This window comes from Strongylocentrotus purpuratus, unplaced genomic scaffold, assembly GCF_000002235.5.
Source record: "Strongylocentrotus purpuratus isolate Spur 01 unplaced genomic scaffold, Spur_5.0 spur5_scaffold_15, whole genome shotgun sequence".
NCBI lineage: Eukaryota > Metazoa > Echinodermata > Echinoidea > Camarodonta > Strongylocentrotidae > Strongylocentrotus > Strongylocentrotus purpuratus.
Genome location: NW_022145600.1, coordinates 20,289,044 through 20,314,448, shown reverse-complemented (window position 1 = coordinate 20,314,448; position 25,405 = coordinate 20,289,044). Strand labels below are relative to the sequence as shown.

At 38.9% G+C, this 25,405-nt stretch overlaps 1 protein-coding gene across 1 annotated transcript in view; it reads left to right on the top strand.

The window, feature by feature from the left end:
• The first annotated feature begins 584 nt into the window (after positions 1-584).
• The window catches only part of LOC762451 (D(1) dopamine receptor), a 55,601-nt gene continuing 30,780 nt past the window's right edge, over positions 585-25,405 (top strand). Inside the window, exon 1 of the mRNA XM_030985798.1 lies at positions 585-649. The gene's annotated coding sequence lies outside the window, so the exon portion shown is untranslated. The remainder of the gene's footprint in view (positions 650-25,405) is intronic.

The following is a 25,405-nucleotide window of genomic DNA, read 5'->3' as shown; positions in this document are numbered from 1 at the left end:
AAAAGGTGCATTCTGGCACCCTCCTAAAGGGTGCAGGATTTAACCCCTAAAGGTGCTGCTATTGTTGCATCGGTTTGCACCCCTAAAGGTGCAGGATTGAACCATAAAGGGTACTAACATTTCCCCCAAAAGGTTCAATCTGGCACCCTTTTGAAGGGTGCAGGATTGCACCTTTAAAAAGGGTGCAGGATTTAACCCCTAAAGGTGCTGCTATTGTTGCATCGGTTTGAACCCCTAAAGGTGCATAGTTGCACCATTTTTTCTTAGTGTGTAGCAAGGGAGTAATTTCCAAAGCTATGCTTTTTCGTTGATATCCAAATCCTGATATTATTTTCTTTGTTTTAAGAAAGATGTGTCAGGTAAGTTACATAATTGAGTGATTCTTGCCTCCTCTGTATAACCACAATGATGATGGCGTTCTGAATATGTTTCCTACAAATTAACATATTGTGCAATTACGAATACTTCAGCTACTTCAGTTATCAACAGATAATTGTTGACAGCTGGTCACTCCAGCAGTCCTTCTAAGGAGAATATGACATAATGCATTCACTCTCCCATTCACTGTTCTTATTTCTCGTACAGGTGCAATCCTGATTGGCGTAAAACTCTCTTCCTCACCTTTCAAAGAACACATCAGGAAAACAAGGTAGGCAAATCCACCGCTCTTGATGTTCGTTTTGTTGTCGCTGTTTTGATTGAATCTAAGCTTAAAGGGAAAATTGGGTTCTGGTAAGAGTGAAAATCAGACGTACGAGATTTCTCATTCTATTTGCTCAATTTCATAGTGGCGATGTCACATTAAATTAAACTATCTTGAAACAATTGGAAAGCTTACAGTTGATTGTCATGATTATGTAATACATAGGAACTCATTGTGTACTGTGCGTTTTTATTGCTGTTCAAATGAAATGGAATGGACTCAGTCTTCCTAAAAGTCACTTGCACTACAAATAGAACGGGTTAATGGGGCTACATACACACATATGGCATAAATGTTTGATCCAAACGATTCAGCCATTTCTCATCATATTTGGAATATGTCGGTTTTTAAGTGCAGTCATTTTTCGGGGGACATCTCTACATGTACTATGGTATTTTGCCAAATTGACAACAAATAATGAAAAAGAAACCTTTTAAAAATCTCAATATTATCTTTAACCGTAAGATAGTTGTTAATAAAGTATCGCGTAAACATGGCATCAGGTGTAATAGATTCGTGTGGTAATTATGACCTTTTGTGCCGAGGACTTCAGAGACCGATGTAAGTGCGATCGGAAGGCACTGTGGTGACGTGGCTGAATGCATGGTTTGTTCTTTCAAGTATCTTGGGAGTTGTACATCTACATGATTTTGGTATCATCGAATAAATACGTTTTCTTGGGATTTTCAGCGAAAATGCCAGTAAAGTGTGAATTATGATAGTTGAATTCATAAGGTGCTTTTCCCAGAAGAGCCATTGAAAAGGTGTGTAGCCCCCAATTTTAGCCAAGTGGACATTATGATAGTTGTATTCATTAGGTGCTTTCCCCAGAAGATACAAAGCGTTGAAAAGGTTTGTTACCCCCAACTTTAGCCGAGCTAGTGTAAAAAGGGCGCAATTGCATTTACGGAACTCCTTTCTGTAGGAAACATATTTACCTTATCAGTTTCGAGAGTGGCATATATGAAGTGATGTCTCCACCCAGAGGACGTTAGATCCATGTGATACCTATTCAATTAACCTGGGTGGAGAGCGTCAGTTGTAGCTTTACTACTGTATGCCGAAAATGTTAGCGCTGTGCTATGGATACGAACCCCGTACCTTGTAATTCATAATTCGGTGACTTATCCACTTGACCACTGCACATCAAAATAGCGAGTTATAGAAAGTGCCACGCTATCTAGGAATATGGTATGGTTTTCTCCATCTACTCGCAGTGGATACCTAATTGTAAGCACATATATTTAGTATACCGTTTATACATTTGATATGATTAAAGGTAATACAAAGTTTTGGTATGGGGTCATGAATTTGGTTTAAATGAAAATATTTGAAGCATATGCGATCCTACAATATTCAGTGACCGTTGTTCCGGTTGAAATCGAGTCTAAAGTTATGAAATTGTAAATAATAAACTCTTTATGTTGTATAGCTCCCTCTCAAGGTCAATATATTCATTTAGCTAAGAAACAATGTTTCTTGACTTAAATCGACCAATTGGCTATTCTCATTTGGAAATTATATATCACAACTGCATATTCTGAGATTTTCATGGTCGCAACTACCATAGTACGGCCGTATGCGCTATTTGAAATTTATCAAAATTTACCGGGAGCACCGGTAAATTTTTATATTCAATTTTTCTCGAAAGCAGAAGTGTTTTAGGGGCTAAATTTTCTAGTGCTTATAATACATCCACAGGGGCATCCAAATATATAAAAATTGTAAAGAATCACTATCCACCCAATTTTCAAAATTTTCCAAAACTTTGTATTACCTTTAAAAGCTGTAACTGGAAATTAATTCATAATGGAGGTAATATTTCCCGTTTTCTCAGGAGACAACTTAAATAAAATCTGCATGGCTTGGGTCATCACAGGGACACCACAAGGTCATGTATGTAGTTATCATCCATTGCTGTTCAAACATGAATACGTTTGTCTTGTTAATAAATTTATGGAAAAAAATCACCTCCAGTGGAAGGCTTTCCAATACTGGCAGACATGATAAGTCAAAACATCAGTCTTTAATGATTCAAACGTGGGTTGTAATGTCTATAACATAATTTCATGGTAATATGCTAGATTGTGGAAGAGGAAACGTGCATTTCTTGAAAGACGGGGACAACAAAAAATGGTGCTTGTTTTGGAGGAAGAGGCGCCACCGTTCCAGCTGTAAGATCTATTAAGACGACGGCTCTCCTTCGGTCAGTTGCACTTCTAGCCTTTAACAGCATCTGCGCGAAATCAGGCTAATAGTGATGACGGTGTTCGCTTAATTAGCATAGATACATTCACTTCAATCACACGTGGAAGATGGAGACGGGGGAAACTCAAGGAGGATGGAGTTTTTTCTCGACGGGAGGAGAACTGTATTGCGGGGTGGCGACGCTGTTGCTCCAGCTGTCGACACCGAAACTCCTGGCGGCGAGAATACATCATTCATGTTCCATGCCATGTTATCCTGCAGGCAGGCTTGGATCAAATGGCATCAAAATCAATCCCTACCAACAACGCTGATGGTGCCCAAAATTTAGTTTCTTGGGAAGTGAGGAAAAAATTACGTTGTGAGAAATTTCAGGTACTACTAGCTGTATCCATTAGTGTATACTCTTGGTTGGCTGTATTGTTTGATTCAACAGAAGATAGGATAGCCGAAGCCAACTAATGTTAAATGTAAAAATAGAATGGCAATTAAAGAAGTATTAGTGCGAGCAGTATTATCTGTTTATTTGTAACCGAAGCAATCAAAATGAATTGAGTGTATAACAAGTTAGCAGCAGCATCAGCAGCAGCAGAAGTAGTATTATTAGTAGTAATAATAGTAGTAATAGCAACAGTAGCAGAAGTATTATTATAGTAGCAGCAGTAGTAGTAGTAGTAGTAGTAGTAGTAGTAGTAGTAGTAGTAGTAGTAGTAGTAGTAGTAAAAGCAGTAGTAGTAGTAATAATAGTAGTAGTAGTAGTAGTAGTAGTAGTAGTAGTAGTATTAGTAGTAGTAGTAGTAGTAATAGTATTAGTAGTAGAGGGACAGGAAGACTGAATATTTCATGGGATTATACGGTGAAGAAAGAAAGTAAGGTTGTCTAAATGAGGAAGATGCTCGAGACAATAAGAAGTGGAGGGAGTGTCATTTTGGCACGAAAATCAGCAAACCCTTGTAAGAGTGAAAATTCTTACTTCAATGAATGAATATGATGATGATAGTAGTAGCTGCAGCAGCAGCAGTTGTAACAGTGATATTAAAAGAGGTGGTGGTAATAGTAGAAGTAGTGTTATGAAAAGGAATGGTAGAACTGCATGTAGAACAGGTAATATTAGCAATAGAACAATGTAGAGCTGGGAAAGGCTGTCGTTATGTAACATTTATAACATTATGTAGAAGAACGAAATATTCTAGAAGTTGAAATGTATAGTTAAACACAGCGACATAAGAATAAATGATAAATAACACAAGAAAAAAGGAGTACATGATGCATCGTTGAAATTCTGAGAAATATACGGATTAACAAACTAGGTTTTTAAAAAAGGGGAAAACCAAAAGAACCTATGACGATCTAATAAAAACGAGTTGTAAGAAGCTAGCAGCAAAGGAGAAAAGACATGTCAGAGTCTTAGATTACATGTCTGACATATGGATTCGAACAGATGAAGACAAATTAAAGAGAAGTGTAACAGCTCTAAAATGATGGCCGATATTTGATGAAGATGGATGCGGGGGTGACCGATATCGCTGAAGAAAGAAAATTGGATTACTTTTGATGACGAAACCCAGAAATTAATCCTTGAGGAGTCGCTATGGTACATAGCTTTGCCTCGCCCGATGAGGATGATGAAGATGGAGGTCACCGGGAGCGTAAGGGGAGGAGGGGATGCCAAGGAGCGCATCAGCGGTACAGTCTACCATTACCAGCCAGGTAACTCACACCTCCGATTGGCTCAGCCAGGGGTAATGAGCCGACACGAGATATGGGGTAAAGACTTATGTAAAGGTAGGATCGGTTATGAAACGCTGCCAGGAGAAATCCAATGATTGAGTGGAGCCGGGAAATAAATCTTACCAACTTTAAGTGATAGCTATCGACATGATAAAGATGCGTTGCTAGCCTCTGCCCGGTGTTCATAAAACATGCAGGGTTAAACCACGACTAAGTGGGTAGAATTAGTCCACTGATGCCAAGTGCCAACCTATTCATCCAATTTAAATTATATTAGATCTTTGCCTAAATGAACAAACTAAAATCATGACCCCAAATAGACATGATGAAGTCTATTTCTCTATTTCATAGCTTTAATTATTTCGTCCAATCCTTCGATTAAAGAAGTATTATGCAATAATAGGCCTGTTTACTAATGATATGCGAGTGACGTCATAATCCCTCGCACCCTAGCGATTGTTACTACGTAGGGCAAGCTTTGCGTGGTGCGGCACGGTCGCCACATTGTTTTTCCATGCCCGCTACGCTATACACATACAAAGCCATTGCTAGCGACCGCGACGTTTTTTCACCCTAATTTCTACAATGGCATCGCCTTCGACATCGAGTTGTAGTTCCAGCAAGCCGTTTTCGCAGTGGACAGTGAAGGAGCTCACCGATTATTTAAGAAAGAGAGGAGTTACGACATCAGGGTACAACAAACAGAAACTAGTTCAACTTGCGACTGCTGTGGCCGATATCGCTTTGCCCCAAGACCCCGACCTTGCGAGCTTCGACTCCGCACGGTCGCTGCGGGAGAAGTTGGAGCGTGCGGGGTGCTCGTTCGACGACCCAATGAAAATCACCGGCTACACCGAGAACTTTGAAAGTATACCAGATTTCGGATTATACGACATTTTCAACTACCTGATAGTAAATAGAACTGACTACGACAGAAAGAAACTCAAAGCATATAAATCGTTTGAGGACTATCGTCTATTTGCTGACGGGAATGTGGAGCAAATGAAGTTCAATGAAGTCCATTCATATGGGGTCTGTCTGCGTACCGTGAATCGCTGTTACACGTGCCGTAACAGCAATGCTTACCTCCCATTTTTGCGATATTTCGTCGGATTTCGGAAAATAAAATCGAAGATTTGTCATGTACAACTGAGAAAAACTATATTTATTTTAATTATATACCCTAAGGTTGGAAAACAAACAGTTTTAAACGAAGTTTATTAGGACGATGATCAGCCTTTTTTTCCTCGCATTCCCCACATCGCCGTATACAAAGTGTGTGTAGCAGGGCCGTAGCAGACACTGCGCTCGGTTTGTTTGCCAGAGCTTACAACCGTGTGCAAATTTAAAGGTCCGTGAATACATTAGTAAACAGGCCTATTCGTTTGGAATAAAAAAAACTGACACTGTCTTGGTGCTGCATAAGATATTGGGCTAGGTTAACGATCTGGCGTTTGTGATTTAATGGCTGTTGAGCTTGTTGAAAATGAATGGTAAATTTGTTACTAGCTGAAAATGTCAGTACGAGTGAAAATAGCTTTCGGTTGTAGTCTTATGTCGTCTAAAATTCTAACTAGCTTATACCAAATATGTTTCCCAATTATGTTTCCCAATATTAATAGGAAAACTTCAACCAGCACTGGTCCCCCTTGCAGCCATCCGTGTCATTTAGACGAGTAAAGGTCACGCCAGGGCCATTTTTAATGAATTAATTTTAGGTGTAGGACGTCACTGGTGTACTAAGTGTGAGCTCAAGCCTGTGGGATGTATTGGGATAAGAACATTATAGCTGCGGGTGAGAGAGAGAGAGAGAGAGAGAGAGAGAGAGAGAGAGCAAGGGTGAGAGAGGGAGAGAAAGAAAGGGGAGAGAGACGAGGGAGAGAGGAGACAGAAAGTGGAGAGAAAGGTGATACAGAGGGAGGGAGAGAGAGATAGAAGGACAGAGAGAGAGAAAGAGGGAGAGAGAGAGAGAGAGAGAAAGAGAACAAGAGAGAGGGAAAGAGAGAGAGGGAGAGAGAGAGAGGGGGGGGGGTAGAGGAAGGGGGAAGTGTAAGGAGGGTCTGGGAAGAAAGTTAGAAAGAGCCATATCGAACTCTTTTTACCTCACAAATGGGAGATTTTTGGTTCGATACATCGATTTTGTCATCTATTCTGCAGAGATACCTAAACACTTCGTACATACCTGTATCTTATAAAATGATAGTTGCTCTGAAGCAGAGAGCAATTCCATGTTTGCCGTCGGGATGTAACAAACGTTGTATCCTCCCGATTAATTAAAGCATATAATGGAAAGAACTGAATGTTAAAAATTCAAACTCACTTAAAAAAATGCACTATATATGAGTCCTAATTTCTCTAAAATTCCATAACCATCATCCTTGAATTAGATAGACTACTTAGTCGCAGTCCATTTCTCCCAATTTTTAATAAACCTAAATTACATCGTACTATGTAGGTCAAGCAAGGCCATTTCTGCTCTGGTATTATGTGTATCATCGTTGTAATATTTACGTGTTCCCGCCTACAAAATATAAAATGAAAATGTTCCTGATTTCATCAGGTATAATATATCCGAGCCCCAGGCAAGTTGAATTATTCCCATTTTTGTGTAGATTTTGTTGTTGAAATGAACATTATATTCCACTTGCTGTCATGGCCAAAAGGGCATCCAATTACTCGTTTTAGCAAATCTAATACTACCGAGCACAATAACAATACATCGTTATCCGATGTAGTTCCCCATTTTATTTTGATACTCACTGTCTCCTCGTAGTCTGCAGGAACAGACGCTGAGTTGACACTTAGCCACAATTCCTAAAGCACTGAGCAGAGCCTAAATCGGTCAGTCTGTTGCGTGTCCGAAGCAGCTACAGTAAAGAGCCTATGCAGTTTGCTGTCAGCCTAGTCTCACTGTAAAGACACTGTTACGCACAGCTACTTTAAAACAAGGGTGTCTGTCTGCAAACTAGTCTCCTACACATTTTTGCGCGGGTGGCTCTTTTTTTAGCCGCCCTTTGAGCGGTACCGTTCCCTGGTTGACCCGGTGCATGGCGGATCATTTCGTGGCAATGAATGGTAAATCAGAGCCAGACACGAGCCGAAGGACGATTGAGACGGGGGTTATTCGATGTCAACCTGTAGGTCCGCTGTGTTTGTTTCCGTATATGTCTACATCAAACTTTCCTCTCTTTCTGTTTCTGTTTCCATCTCTTTTTCGGTGTAGCTCACCCACTGCTAACTCCCTCTCTTTCACAATCGTTCTTCTCTGTCTTGAGCCGCCCCCCTACCCCTACTCCCTCACATTGTCTCCACCCCCTCCCCCTCTCCCTCTCTCTCTCTCTCTCTCTCTCGTTTTCTCTCTCTCTCTTTCTGTCTTTGACTCTCTCACCATCTCTCTCTCTCTTTACACGGACTTTATACAAAGGCCCATACCTTTTCTCTTCTCCTCTCTCTCTCCCAATCTCACTTGTCACTTCTGCCCTCCTAAGCGCTCTATTCTTGAACTTCTGCTACCGCTAGACCGGAAATATTGCTAACTCATGGAAATCACAAAACGCCTTTATTTTGCTTTAATGGAGTCTGCTGGTATTTAAATGTTCTGCATGTATTTACTTTTGATGTCGTGATTGAATTTGTAAATAAACGTGTAGACTGATTTTGATCATGTTATATTTGGATAATGTATCAAATAGGAATCGTTATGTAGAATTTTTTTTGTAAACATTGTGGTCTTTAAAAGATTAGTCGAATTCAGCAATTACGAAAATCACAGACGCTGAAAAGAAATTTGAAATCTGAAATTTCCTCGAACGTGTAAACTGTTTTCAGTTACATTAGGATGTTAGGGGCCTACGAAAGACATATTTTTCTCATATTACATTAAATATAATTGCTGTGACGTTCTCCCAGGTGGGAATACCAATATCAGATATCCCACAAATCATTAATCATTATTATCTAATATGATGGTTTCCTTTAAGTACTAAATTTAGACCACATGAGAACATATCACAGAGAAACATGCAGGCTGGTGCTTAATTAATTTTGACCGCTGTTTGTTTGATACGCAGACGTGCCCCGTCAGTTCACGCTTGCAGTCCACATCGAACAGAGAAAAATGACTATTTGTCTCATAATTTATTTATCGTGGATATACGCTTAATTTCATTTTTGTTGTGAAATTTGGAATACTACTGGTATTTGACAGTCAACGCATACCACTACAATAGTTGACGGTTCGTTGCATTTTCATACGTTATATTTGCAAGAGTGCAACAACTCTTGCATGTTTACAAAACATGCCTTAAAAGGTCATCTCCCTCAAACTCGGGCGGATTTTATTTCTACCTGCAGAATTTGAAATGCCAAATATATTTATTGATATATTGCTTAAATGCTGAGTTGTGCAGTTGGTCATCTGCTGTGCTTCAGTCTCTTTGACCGTCTGTATCCAGTCAAACCTGTCAAGAACGACCGCCGAAGGGGATACAAAAAGGGTCTCTTGGGGCCGGTTTTGCTTTAATGAGACACACTGTTTAATGATAATGATTATGGTCGTTATAGACAGGTGTTCTTTCTATACAGGCGGTCGCTAAAGCAGGTATCTGTCTAGTAGTGGCTACTCTCTAGATCCGTTACAATCATAATAACTTATTAGGCCATTTACACTAGCACTAAGGAACCCGTCCAAACTTCGTGATTTGTATTGTAACATTGAGTTTTTTTTACCTAACATCGCATTGATTAGTCTCCAGTGTAAAAGATGCCTAATATTGGCAGTTAAATCCGGGACCATCTCTGGCTGCCGTATTTAAAATTCCACAGAGGGCCCATAATCATTTCAACCTTCCGACTCTTTTCTTCCCCTCCCATCTTCTTCTTCCATTAGACCCTTTGTCCGAAGCAATCACTATTGTTGAATGGGACAATTTTATTTGCGGTTCTAAGTATCTGTTGTAAAAGAACCGCCGCAGCGAGAAAGGGTGCTTAAGAAATAACAAGAAAAGATACCAATGTGTTCAGTATCGATTAGTATACATCCATCAATACGCTATTTAGTACGTGTCGCTTTATTCCAGTTTGAGCGTCTCTCATGGGCAAATTGGCAATGCTGTTTAAACACATAGTAGGTTTAGTATACATACATGTACCCTACCCACTGCACAAGTAACGGCTTTCTAAAATGTACGACGATTAAGGTAAGCAACATTTATTTGTTAGAACATGGAATTTATTATTTGTTGTATTCAGGACTTGATACTAACATGGCTAAAGTTATGTTGTACGTGGGAGCACCATGGTATTTTGTAAAGGATCTAGTTGCCTACCACAAGGGAGGTTCTGGTTTTATTCTTTGCTCGGTGTTGACGTCCTTTGACAAGGTGTTTATGTGCCCACGTTTGTCTTCCTCGACCCAGGTATACCAAATGGGTACGTTGATATTTCTGAGGTAAAAATGGTTACAGGGCCAAAGGGAAGAACAGTTTTCTTACTAGAAAGGTTTCCCTGGCTATACAATACCGTGAGTAGTAGTAGTAGTAGTAGTAGTAGTAGTAGTAGTAGTAGTAGTAGTAATAGTAGTAGTAGTAGTTGTAGTAGTACATGTAGTTGTAGTGATAGTAGTAGTAGTAGCAGTAGAAAAAGAAGAATTAGTAGTGGAAGTGGTAGTAGTAGTTGTAGTAGTAGTAGTAGAAGTAGCAGTAGAAGTATTAGTAGTAGTAGTAGTAGTAGTAGTAGTAGTAGTAGTAGTAGTAGTAGTAGTTATAGTTGTAGTAGTAGTAGTAATAGTTGTAATAGTAGTAGTAGTAGTAGTAGTAGTAGTAGTAGTAGTAGTAGTAGTAGTAGTAGTGGTAGTAGTGATAGTGGTAGTAATATTGTTGTTGTTATTAATTTTTTGTTGTTAATTATTATTTTCATCATTATCGTTATCATCATCATCATCAACAACAACACATAAAATATTCACCAGAGTCACGAGTACTTTGTGCTCTGATGCAGAGTGGAAAAGCGGCTAATGGGATGGAATCTTGTGTGTGAAATATTTCGCCCTTATTTATTTGGAATTCCAGGAAAATAAAATTTTGCTGAGATATAGTTTTATACTTTCAACGTCACATTCAATATTGAAGGCAATTCAAGGCATGTATGTAACATACAGCGTATCATTCTTATCGCATAATTTGAATGACGTCTTCCCAGCGTGAGGTTGTTCAAAGTTTCTCTCCAAATTGTATCATGCAGTTTCTGTTTGATAATCACCCTACTCCTTTCCTCACATTCTTTCCCTGTCTGGTTAAGGCTTTTCCCAATCCTTGTTAGATTCTGTTACTAATTTCCGATATCGTACGAGAACTTTGATTCTTTACACTCCACTTCGAACCCACCAAACAGTGTTCCCCTTTTGATAGTGAAGATACAGATTACATAATATTTGTACTTTGTACCTACCGTGTTATATTTCATTCATTGTTCCTACCCTCATGTCCATGCAGTATATTCCACTTTCGACATGTTATACCTCTTTATACACTATTATTTTATTTCTCTCCTCCTTTTTCTAATTCTCTCTCCCTGATTGCCCTGAGTCTCTCTTTCCGTGTGTGTATTTCTGTCGGTATGCGTGTGTGTGTGTCTCTATCTCTATTTCTCTCTCTCTCTTTCTCTCTCTCCCGCTCTCTCTCTCTCTCTCTCTCTCTTCTCTCCCTCTTTGTACATGTATATACATATCACGCACACACACACACACACTCTCTCTCTCTCTCTCTCTCTCTCTCCCTCCCTCCCTCCGTCGATCCCCCCCCCCCCTCTTTCCTCTCCTCTCTCTCTCTCTCTCTCTCTCCCCCTCTCTCTCTCCCGGGTATCTGTTGCTCTTTCGAGGGGGTGACCGGATCGATAAGGTTCGCAGACTACGGGTCTGCAGGCGCGTGTTCGTGCGTACGTTGCACGACGGCGAAACCCAACCCTCAACTTTAATAACATCACAACCCGTCTGTCCTGTCTTGCCCACCACATTATCTCTCCCGTCTTCGGTCATCATCTGCACTCTTGAGCCGTCGCCGTCCGCTCTAAGACCACTTTCCGACCAGTGCTCGTTGCCTCCAGAAACCTCATCCCTATTCCCATCGGCTAGACCCTTCATGTGGATGTGACAAATTTTAGTTTTTCAACCATGGATGTTAAATAGTGATTGTTCAACTCTTTCCCGCCGCGGCATTTCGTCCACTTGTTCCATGGTCCCACTAGGTTCGACGGGTGAATCGGTTGGCAGCGATCGACGCACTTTCTCGTGGTGACTATACAGTGAGAGATACAGTAGTTGGAATATCACACGGCGATCATCATGAGGCACTTGTTGCTTCTCTGATTCTGGTCTTGCTGTCTGCATGACTGAGGCCACTCCAAGCGTTTGATGGTGTCCGTATACCTGTTCTAGTTTTAAATCGGATTTTTCGGTTGATGTGCAGGGACAGCATGTTTTAAGGAGACACCCTCCATTACTTAAATTGTAAGTACCCATGCAGTTTTGTCTAGGGCATTCATTCGTTTATAATCAGTTCATTTGTGGGCAAGAGGTGAAATGAATCGCATTTAAAGACCTTCTGTACTAGTGTAGAGGAGGGGTTAGACCACCCTGCAAGATCACTGGACAGGTGGCTATCTCATCAACTCAGCTCTCAAATAACATAAGAAAAAGAGGATCATGGGGGACCAATGGTCACCGATTAAGCCTTGTTTGTTTTATAGAGGGCGCAAGTAGCTACAAGTAGTGCAGTGGGGCTTTAAAGGAATCCCATTGTGTAATGAGCCAAGTCGTATTTCTCTCTTCTCTTAGTAAAGCATATGAAACAACTCGGCCATTTACGCATATGATATAATATAGCGAGCATATAGAATATACCACATATTGTTCGGCATACTTGTCAAGTAGTTTATAAAGAACAACAAAACGTGTAAAGCAAAAGATGAAACACTAAGTAAGATAATAAGCCTTTGTCAATAAGGTATTAAGCTAGTCCACCTAAGTGTTCTTGATATTGTTTTAGAATAAGAATCATTACTCCATTACTGCAGCTATTATTTGACCCGTGGCCTCTTTTAAAATAATCAATAGGATTTGATTCGATCCATTCACTATTATTCGCATTTCATGTATGTAAACAATGTAAACTAGGTGATCGTGTACTTCATCGCATCATAATGTTTGATCAGATTCAAGCGGACAGCTGCATTTGACAATATGTGGAAGATAACATGACATGACAGATCAATAATATGATAAATCAGGATGGAAAGGGGGCAATCATGTTCCACTGCTATTGCTAATATTTCATAATCTTTCGGGTGATATGTGTGGCAGTTTGGCAGAAGTATATTATCTGCAATCGATCGTTTGTCGTCAAACGTGTAACAAGATATATGTTGCCTTCACGCATGTATATATATAAATCGATCGTCCCAATTTCGTTTCACGAAGTTATGCATCTGTGCTCAACGAGTTCTGCTTTCTGCGTGTGTATAATCCAATAAATGATTACACTATTTATTCAAAATGGAAATGAAAACAAAAAACAACAAGCTGGGACCTATTTCATAAAGGGATGATTAAAATGTAATTTCTGACAAAACGTTTTCGTCAACACGTCGATGGAGTCTTAATCTAAACGGTTCATCAAGTGAAAGAAGAATTAGGTGCTGGAAAGATGACCTTAAGCAGGCGATGCCGTGATAACACATCTTACATAGAACATCGTTTACCGCCGAAATAGGCAGAACTTTTTTCTGTCTCTCCTTTGGGTTTGTCTCCTCATTCATTTGTGACTGACTGCGGAGGGGAATGTGCTTAAATTGGTTGGCTTGACTTCCTTACCATGACTGGCAGTCTTTTCCTGCGACCTTATCAAACACAAGTCGTCGCTAATATAATTACCCTCAAGCGTCCATCTTTGAAGGGTAGAGCATATGACCACTTAACCTTGTCAGCAACATACGCAGAACAGGCCAGGTTTAAAATTCGATAGGAGTGTATAGGGAGGAAGAATGTTAACTCTTCCAGTATACCATGGCGAGATATTTGGGACCTTAACGGTTAATGTTTTCAGTAATGTACTGACAGCATCGTCAATTAGTGAAGTCAATTATGTTTTTGAATTAACAAGAATTTAGACACTTCCAAGGAATACGTTCTTTGTGGCTGTAACGGTTAAAGGCATCATTTAACAATGTTAAATCTTAGATGCATGGCCCTACGTGTTACCAGTGTTTGTGATATGGTGTAATATTGAAGCCCTAAACAAATTGCGCTTCAAAATGATCATGAAGTCCCTCAAAAAAGTAAAAAAAAACTTTTGAGTGACCGGCTTTACCATACTCATTTTCCCCAATAGACTGTAGTCTTATGAAAACCGTTAGGAAAACGGAAAATAAAATATCGATTTCCAATCATAAATATCTTGATAATCAGACAGGCGATCGGCTTATAAATTTCATGGGATTCATGTATGCCCTAAAGGTTTATAATTATGATTGCAGCATGAGCTAAATCAAGGATTTCAGTTTTTAAAGGATCTAAGACAAAGTTACCAGATTCCTTTAATATCTTGTCATAACTATGTACTCCATCAAAAATACCACATGCTGAAGTCAGTATTGCGTAATATCATTGGGTTGCAAGGAAAGGATGGGGGAGATAATTCCAATATCAAAAGTAGATGTATCACATATTGAGTCAGTGGCATTAGGGGTGTGTACGCTTAATCGTGTTAATACATGTACTATGCTCCGAATACTATACATTGAAGTCATTTTCGTGAACATATTCAAGGTTACCGATCGCGTGAGCAAGAAGTGTTTACAAATTTAACCAGTAAAAGTAGAAGAAACACGTATTAAAATTATCGATAATTTCTATTTCTAAGTCTTTTTAAATGAAACCGAAGTACCAAACGATTAGTATCTGCCGGTACTTCGCGCAGACGTACCACACATTGCAGTACATGAAATGCCCTTGACGGATCTCTGTCAAAGACGGAGTTCACCCGTTAAATGCTATAGACAGATGTCACTAAATGATCTATTTTGGGCTGCGATATTTGATTTAACGCTCAGTCTTGCAGGAAAAATAAGCATAACAAATGCTATGTATGTACATGTATATCAACATAATATCATTAAAGTCTGTTTCATAAAGAGCCTCTAAATCCCAAAAACAAAATGACTGCAGAAAAGGCTATAATATGAGACCTCATATAGCGGCGGGAATGTTTTCTTGTACAGTGTTTGTAAATGTTCGTGAAATGAAACGCGAAACGTTTCTACTGCATGTTCCATCAAATTTGAAATGTGTGATACTTGAACTTGATATCCCGTATTGATTTGGCGGCTTTGAAGCAATATCGGTCAAGTGGCGTATCCAGCAATGGAAAAAGAGGGGATGGAGTGCGATGCAAAATCCTCGTTAGACAGGGGGGGGGGGGGGGCACTTAAATGTACATTTTCAAACAGCCCCCTCCCCCCCCCCCTTATGTGTTGTATACAAAGAGCATTTGCATCTTTCCCTTGGGCCGGTTTCTACAATACGCTGGATACGCCATTGACGGTCCATTCACCTCCAGAGGAACAGCAGTTGTTACATATAGGCCTAGGCTGACAACTCATAATTATAAAGGGCCTTCCCCCCCCCCCGGGTTGTTCTCATTAGTCAGTACAAGGACGGTCAGGTAACCTTTCACCTTTCCGAGTCTGCCGACGTCTATAGCAGACCTGCCTACGTCTGCAGGGTTCAAAGCCAAGTTCGTGAGTCAACTTGCGTTCCGGATCGACCGCATGCGGTGCGGTAATTGCCCGATAAAACCGGAGAAGCAATGTTTGCGTGCAATGGGCAATACGAAACTTTGTATCAATTTCAATAAAACTGAGACGTGTTCATGATACAATGGTCTCAATAGGCTCAGGTGGAGAGAAGGGAATGTATTCATGTATGGCCAATATGGCTCAAGGCATGGGCACACAGAAACAAAATTATGTTGGGGACCGGGGGGGGGATTCAATGAATTATTGATAATTTATTGCATTTTCTTTGTTCTTTTTTATTTGTGGGAACTGCACCCTACCCTAGCCCCCGCTGCGTACAGTCGTGGTTCGGTGGCCAATCAATAGCCTCGTAACTGTGAGGCCCCATCATCAAAACCGTGTTGATGTGCCATATTAGTGCCCTTTTGTGGGGCATTAATCCTCATTACTGTCATTTATGAGGGCGTAGGTCCCCTAGTTGATAAGCATAGTAGCATACACATGCTTTAGGAGTCACGCAAAACAAATACTGGCAAATTAGTATTCAATAAAATCTGAGAATGTATACTATTATCTAGATCTATTAGAAATAAATCATTGTCAAAATAATTCCATAAATTGGGGTAAAAAAAATTATTCCAATTATATGAGCGACAGTGTATATATTGCCGTGACCGAGGATTATCCAATTTGCATTATTTATCTCTATTCTGCAACTCTAATTATCTCCGTCTCTAACTCTACCACTGTCTCTCATTGTCTCTCCCTCCCACATTCTTCGTCTCCCCCCCCCCCCCGTCTCTTTTCTGTATCCGATACAATCTACTACCTGCGTTCACCTATCAATCAAGCGCTGTTATCAAGAGAAACAGAATACAAGAAGCGCCCTATAGCTGGAAGACAAAAACACAAGTTTAGAATAGTCACGTGGCCAAACTGGAAACTCAAATTCTGCTCCCAAGTACGCTCTAAGTGTTTTAGCAATACACCGGTATCAGGTGTAGAGTGCACGGGTGTAACCCCATCAGGTTCTCTTGCTGGAGATTGTATAAATTCAAACCAAGTACCCATGGATACTTTGCTTTCAAGGTGATGTGGATGGAGGGGAAGTTATGGAGAGGGACACGAAAGCAAAAGAGTGAACCACTCACACCTGTAATTCAAGCTCCGCGTAGGCTCGCATGCTAAATCGCTGCGTTTTCTTTTTTTTTACAGAGATTGCCTTCGCCATCATTTTTGTTATGTAAATGTTTCGGAGAAGAGCTTTTTAACTGAGAAGAGATTCCTAGTTGATTTTACTGATCATTTGATCTTCGTAAGTTTTTATTTTATCGTTTGATTTCTATTGAGTTCATGAGGCCTTCTATTGTCGCATTGGTGTGACAACCTGTCCGCCTCTGTGGTGGGGATACTTATGATAGACTCCTTCTCAATCTTGTATAACTTCTCTAGAATACACCACACTGAGCATGTTCTGCTATCATTTGGTTGCCATTTAACTCAGTGGTTATGAAATCATCTCTGCTCTGGACCGCCTGATCGGCGTCATTGCAACATGATATGAGTCAAATAGTAATATGGAGAAGGCGTGGCTTGTTGCATGAGAAAATCAGAGCCGTCTGTAAACAGACTTTGGACAACGGTCATTTCAGTGGGTAGCAAGATGGTATCTGTTGCTGTGTCAGGCAAGCGTACACAAAGATGCTCCGTACATATTGCTGTACACTGTAAGCGAGTTGGTCAAAATATGATTGGTCCGGACGAAATATAGTCTTTTCTTTCTATATCTGGTTTATCATCTCTATCAGAAAGTATAGAATCTCATAGTGACGTAACATGATTCTATTGTTGTTTGGAGTGTATATTTCTAAATTTTGGACTGTTTCCATGGCCTGTGGCGCGGGCAGAGATATCAAGTGATGATAATAATGATATCTGAGTATCGCGATGGCCCATTTAGATGCGTGTATATGTTTCCGGAGACTGAGAGGGTATAATTGGATCATAGCAATATCACAGGCATTTTGAGATGATTTGGACAGTTCTGAAAACCCACGCATAAGTTCGAAAGTGCTTCGGATGGGAAGTCAAAACCTTTGGACAAAACCGGTTATAATTTTTGTGGAAACTAAACCTATTTTTGTTAACTATTCATGATAAAACTTTCTTTACCATTGATTTGATTTTCTAATTTGTTATTTAATTGAAATTGTTCTAAATATTTATTAATGAATCACTGGTTTCACATTGCTCCACATTTTTCTTTCTACTCTTCACTATCGGGACTTTGTTCCTGGTACTGCAAGTAAACCCATAGAAGAGGAATTCTCGTCATTATGATATTCATCATTACTTATACGATATTCAATAATTACTTAATAGTGGTGGCCATCATTACTAACATGACAGAGCGATCGGGATCGTTTTCATTGCAAAGAGACGGCCATAGATGAAGAGAGAGAAAGAGGTGGAGTGTGACAAAATTGTATAACAAAAAGGTATAAGAAGGGGGAAAACATCTGATAAACACTTGAAGGAAGAGAAGACAAAATGCGATACTATTTCTGAAAGGAAACAACTCAAAAGTGCATAAGTGGCATTGCGCTTGTCCATTCCATGGGAGACGTTGCGACAAATCTTACAGGTCGGTAATGGCACTTTCTGACAAAACAACGACCAAGGATAATGGGAGAAAAGATGATGATAATCGCAAAGGAGAAGATGTGGGAGGACATTGATGCCGACAGGATGAGGAAGGCATCTTCACTTTCTCCTTGATGATAACAACTTCACGACACGTATGATTTAGTTTCCAGGCTCAGACCCTTTTCAGTCGTATCGCCTAAATATGTAGAGTACCTGTAAGACCGTGTAAAGTAGACTGCTCGGTCTACTGCTCTCCATAGGCCATGTATTATAGCTAGCTGGTAAAGCCAGTGACTGACTGATTTGGGATAGAGGCTCGGAAGTTGACGACATTGTCTTTGAGCGTAAATAGATGTATCCTGTATCCGCAGACTACGTTTGACTGACAGTGACAAGCAGAGAACTTGTGTCCATTCCTCGAATAATCCATATATTTCTGGATTCTATCGCAGCGCGTTTCTTCCATGGTTTTCCCATCTTCTCTGCCACTGCCCTGGAAAAGATTAATTTTGACACACTCGTTGCTTGTCTCAATCTGATTCCATTAAGTGCCTTCTAGTCTTGGGAACCAGACCTTTTCGTTGCGAAGGCGCCACTTTGCGATCTTACGTAGATGTCGTGTCAATTGCCCTCCGTTTCGTTTAGATATATGATCAAGTCTAGCCACCGTTTCATTATACTTTACGATCGTAATATAAGGAGAACAATTACAAGCATTCCCGTCCCAGAGTATAAAGTAGTACAAATTGTTATGGGTATACGCAAATAAAGCAATGATAAATGATATGCGATGATTGGATTCGGAAGGTACAGTATACGAACATTGTTTTATAATTGTGGCCCAGGTGGCTTTTAGATTTACCTGAGACGTATTAAGTTCAATTTTGAGACGTTTGCAACGGAAATCACTCCAAGATATGTGATCTAACGATCATTTTAAGTGTTTCCATAAACGGTACTAGAACTTTTCTAATGGACATACACTTTATACGTTGCCTATAGCTTCACGGCTCCATTGCGCAACCAAATACTTGACAATGTCAGGATAGGTGGACAATGGTAGAATAAGGGGGAGGTGGCAGAGATGAATATTAAACGGGAAAGAATGAGAAAAAGGATGAAGTGGGATGGGGTCGGACAAAAATGGTGGCTGAGATATGAGATATGAGATATGAGAGAGAGAGAGCTACAGGTCGTTGATGGCAGGGACTGACAATGTCATCCTGGATAATGCACCAAGCCTGGCCCGAGGGCTCGAGATGCATTCTGCGGCGAATACATGCACTCGGCCACAAGTAAGTGCCTGCCTGCCCCGGGGTCATTTGGCGTTTTACGGAAAAAGCAGACAAATTAAAAAAGGAAAGAAGAGAGAGGACATAGAGAGACAAACTGTGAGACAAATTAAATGTCAGTGTGTACTTGACATTAGGATGGAGGATGAAGCATAACAATATAAAGTTGAACAAAAATGATCCTTTTAATTGGTAAATTGGATAAAAACTAGTTCAAGAACAGGCCAAAAAGGTGAAACTGACAAATGACATTCAAACAGATTCAGATAGGAAAATATTAAGCTGGAAAGCTTCGTTATGTGTGTCTTTTTTTACTCAGTAGTTTTCTACTGTCTTTCTTTGGAGGGGATGAATTATAATGCGATCAATTTTCAAACAGGCTTGCGTGCAGTTATATTATAATTTAATCCAATTAAACATACATTGATTTATCAAATGACAGTAAATATTGTGCTAACACGGGTTATCTTCTTATTTATAGCCCGACATTGTGTTTACTATAACATTTATGTTTCTATGTCCAATGTAGGCCAACGACCGTTTCTATTTGATTTGATTCCTCATCGAAACCCCATAAATGTTTCTTTTGACCTTGTCAAAATCTGTTTGCTAGTGATATTATAAAGAATGCCATGCCGTATATTATAATATAGTCCTATAAATCAATGGTAATGTATCTGTTGAGAGATATGACAATGGTAACACCGATTAAATTATATTTAATAGTCTTATACACTGTGATCTTAGAACATAATATGAATTTATGTCTTCTGAATATTTCATATGAAGACAAATTGTTGTTTCTATATACTTCATGTAAATACCTCATTAAAAACTGTAACATTAGAGCTCCTTAATCATGTTAATGTTTTCCAAATACCATTGATAGAACGAAACCTTGGTACTGATGTATCATGGTACCTCTTTTTATAAACATGTAGGTCTAATTGATTGGACTATTATAAGCAATAATTGTAAATGTCATTAGCCTGACCATAGTTTAATATAATATTATGTTTGCCTCGTTTGTATACGTCAAACGAAGGGGTACATGTAAATTTTATTTCATGCTGATACCTCATTTGAAACATCTTCATTGAAATTTGAAAATTATTACTTATTATGGTTTGTCAAATTCCGTTTGCAACTGATATTGTAAAGAGCTTGGTATTACAGGTAACGGTTCATTGTAATCTACTCCTTTTATTACCTACTATGATATTTTAGTTTTTACCGTTTTCAGTCAGAGCTATACTTACACTTTTTATAACATTATATATTTTATAACTTAAGCACAAAAAGGTAAAAGAAAATTGCAGTTTCTATTTCTCATTTATACCTCATCGAAACTGGGAAATATCACTTATGACCGTTGACCAAAGGTTATTTTAAAATTATCGTCACGCAATGTATGCGGTCATCGAGAGATGTTAGTGAAAAGTAGCTCTATTAATAGAGCTATCAAGTTCTGTGTACTTTAATTATTGTTTGCATATCTTCGAAGAGATGAGAGTATTTTTCTTGGTGATACTATGTAAACAAATCAGATTGGAAATAAAACTTAGGGTAGTAATGACGTTCTTGAGTGACATGTGTATATTGTGTTTAAAAAAGCAGATATACATTATATGACAGAGAGTGATAGGGGGTGGGTATAGTGTAGGCTATGAGAGACAGGCGAAAGATGTACAGACAAATAAAAAGAGAGAGGAATATAACAATTTAATAAAGATGGGAGATGCAAGAGGGGATATAAACAAAGAATAATTGACAGCATATGGAAAGGGAGCTAAGAGGCAAAATTTATAGAGGAGTATGAATCGAAACAAAACATAAATATAAGATTAGGTCAGTGACACCGCTTATCATATTGTTAGATAGATAATTATATCAGGAATAATAACAGTAACACTGTTAATGATAAGAATGATATTAATTATTATGATGTTTTTTATAATAATAATTTTAATGATAATGATGAAAATGATAACAACAATAATGATAATAATAATGATTATCACAGTTATGATAACGATACTAGTACTAATTATGAAGGAAATTAAAATATTTATAATGATAATAATTAGAAGAAGTAGAAGAAGACGACGACAAAGGAAAATAAATGTGTTTCGGTATGATTTTTATTGTATCAAGTTTGTAAACGATGTACCAGTAATAGTCCTACATAATTCCTACACTTAAAAATTGCATGACCGTTTGTTACGACAAAATCTTTGTGCGTATCTCAGCTTAAACTTAAGGTCAAGCGCATTAGCGAAAACTAATTTATTTCCTTGATACAGTGACAAGAAAAGCAATGACCGCGTCACAAGCTCGTCCATTAGAATAACTATTTTATTTCCTTGATACAGTGACAAGAAAAGCAATGACCGCGTCACAAGCTCGTCCATTAGAATAAAAGGTCACGTGACCCCCAAAGGACTTAAATAGGCAGATTATTTGTCCACCTAAATAATTCAGTTAAGTAAAATCAAATCATCCGGGATATCTTGACCTTATAAAATCTGGACACAGTTACGATTTTTGTAGCGAACGAAAAGTATAGGCGGAGAAGAAGAGGAGAGGTTGAGAAGAAATGGAGGAGATATATTGGGGCAGAGCTTGTGAGTCATTCAATAAAAATAATATTGCGTATAATTATTATTCATAGATAACTAAGTGGCCCTTAAGCTAGGTGAGTGTACAATCACTCATAGTTTTGTGAATCCTTAAAAGAAGAAATGAATATACGACAGCTTGCATGAGTATTTAAACGAACAACGACTGTTTTCATGACCTTAATTCTCGGTGGTCCAATTATTTATCAACTTGGAATTATATGAATCTTGTGAATATTCGCCTTTTTTTTAATTTGGTATTGTGCATATTGCAAGTTGTTTTCCATTTTATCTGGCGCATTTTCCCCTTTCCATTTATTTGTTTAATATTTTCCTGTACTTTCGTCATAGTAGTGCCTTTTTACGAAGCACCATACACAGTTACGTTGATCATTTTGGTTCAGGTGTTCGGAGATGCAATTTTGCATGCTGCGGAACTAACTAATACCAAAGTCACACCAATGAGACCGATACCCGACCGATAACAGACCGAGCAAGAGAGTACATATCCCCCACATGGCTAAGATTTGGCCTGTTATCGGTAGTTTAGTTCGCGATGTGCTGGTGTGACAGGGATGACGTCTCTGGGTGCAATCAATAATTACATTGACGCAATACGTGAACGGTGTCTAGATTGAGTTTTCCTGGAAATTGTTAACAGATTGCTTGTTTGTTCCTTACCGTTTGATCACATGTATTTCAATGTGTTCGTATTCATCACAACAACATATTTTTTTATGTTGCTTGACAATATTTAAGTGATGATAAAATCAATCTAAAGTTGTTTTTTGCAAAATGATAAACCCTTTATATTTTTTCTTTCTATAGGCAGCATCAATAATTGTCTATTTTAAACAAATTTGTTTGCGTCATCCACTGTTTTGCAAAGATTGATCAATGATGCAAACATGTCAACGTCCTTGTTCACTTTTCAAGGGTATACAAGGTACACACATAATTTACAGGGGAATGTCTCGTCCGACATTATCCCGACTCCGAGCCGACTATGGTCTTTTTCTCTAGTTGAACGTCCTTCCGCATTTTCAATTTAAGATTCATATGAACATTTTTGATCCCGAATCGAAAGATTTATCTTTCCTTGAGGATTGTTTTCCTTATTAGAGGTAGACTTGAGTTGCACCTGTTGTCTCGTCTGCTATGTATGCAGGAAGTCCCGTATTTTAAACCAAGTTGATGTGCCACTTTCAACCTGTTTAATCCACCATTACCAAGTCCCTCGACTATGGCCTGAATTGGTAGGTCCTCTGGTTGCTTATCTGCGAGCAGGTGCGTTTATTCTGAGCAGTTAACCCTTCGCTGACGGGAACCTGGTGGTCCCTGTGTTATACCAATGGGACCCAGACAATTCAGTAGTCGACGGCTTAAGTGAAATGGATGTTAACATCACTGAATTAATCCTAGTGCGATTATAACATTATTTCCTCAAAAATGTGATTGTAATTGCGTCATAGGGTGAACGATTGCCTGTATTTTAGAGGCAGCGTCCTTCCTGTACGAGTCGTGTCCCCCTGCAAACCCTCATCCCTCTTCCACCATTTTCCACCTAAACTCTGCCACTACATCATACCCTTCTTACCCCACTAATGTTCATTCTTAAAGATAAACTCCAGTAATGGTAACAAAAATAATAATTCTCACAGAATCAAACGAAACTTACACTGAATGTTCAAGATTACAAATAAATGACATGTGCCAAACAATTTTGGAAGAAAATGTATACTGGCTGAGTAATGAGCATAGAAAGACAAGGAAATCAAGGTAGTACTAGCCCCGACACCATGTGTGTTGTCCCATATATAGCTTTCTATGTGAGTGCTTGTTACTTTACCAAGACTTGGTCAAATTTATTATGATTTTGATGACTCCAGAACCTTGCAGTGCACACCAATACTTACATGCTACATGATCAACTGTTTCTGATCCTTTCACACCTTTTCTTTCACAATGCAATCGCATTACCAGTACTAAAGTTTATCTTTAAATCCCTTCACCTGTCCTCTTCAAACATTTGTCTTTTTTTTTCTCGTTCACACTGGGTACATAGGCCTTCTCCTACCCGATGCAGAATTCGAAAAATCCCGTGATTTCTGCTCTAAGGATAATTCAATAATATGCCCCAGGACAGAGCACTTCAAATTCAGCATCGGTCCAACAAGTGAACCCAAGCGAATATTTTCTCCCTTGAAAGAAGAAAGTGGGAACTGACATCCCGTCTGATGATTCGAGAAGATGGGGTGAAGGCCGCTAGACAAGTATTTTCCTTTTATTCCTGCTCTTGCTGTAGCTTTCTTTCCCTTTCCCTGATTGTGTTGACGATGTGACAAACTTGACACGACGAATCCTTTGACCTTGTCTCTAGTCAAAGGTATGCTTAAGTTTGGTCGTCGCCATGAGCTGTCTTGTTTTGACTGCATGCACCTTGTATGGGACGTTATGTAGAAGATCCATAGTGATGATTTCCCAAAGTTCACATTGTATACAATAATATTACATATAGCATTTTACATGAGTGACTAATATACATACATGTGATAAACAATACGAAATGTATTGTGCGTGTGTAGAGAGTTTCCTTTACAAGACGATTTAACCGAATGTTCAATTCCATTATGGATTGAGGAGAAACTTTGGTAGGTTAATAATATATTAATAATCATGAGAAGAAATTGGTCTTTGAATTTACCTGAATTATCTTTGCGAATTAGTCCATCTAACTGCCCGATGTTTGTCGTTGTCTTTTCTGTTATATGCATATAAGAATGAGCAATATTTAAGTTCGCGTTCGTTGAAGTGAAGTGAAAAAATATAAAATCTTCCTACAAAATAACTTTGTTATCAACAACGATCTCGTAAACACAATCCAAAATCTCATGAAAACGTTTTTTCGGGCTTCCATGAATCGACTGTTGTTTTTATCTCACAAAACTCTCTCTCGCCTCATGGGACGAAAATATTGCCATTTAATATCGGGCTTTTGTGGCAGTTAGGCGGAAAACAAACTGTCCAGGTTTCTATTTTGCTGGTGGATATTGGAACTTGGATCTCATGATAACATTTTCCGATCATCTCGAATGTTTTTGTTATCTAGCTGTGCCTAGAGTCTCAAATAAAAACTCGTTTGGATATCTCTTTTAGTGTAAATGATATGTCGTCATGGTCATGTATATAGGTAGCCTCCCACTACTTATATTGATGTATGCATTTTGTTAAGTGTGTTTGTTATTCAATATTTAAGCTCTTCGTAAAAACAAAACTCTTGCGATTGTTTTGTTTTCCCTCTGCTTCCACAACAACATGGTATATTGCTTTGAAGAAAGTTTGTGTGCTATTTTCATATTCAATGACAAACGAAAACGAGGTAAACTTTAAAACAAAAAGAAGGGTATGTGTTATTTCAGAGG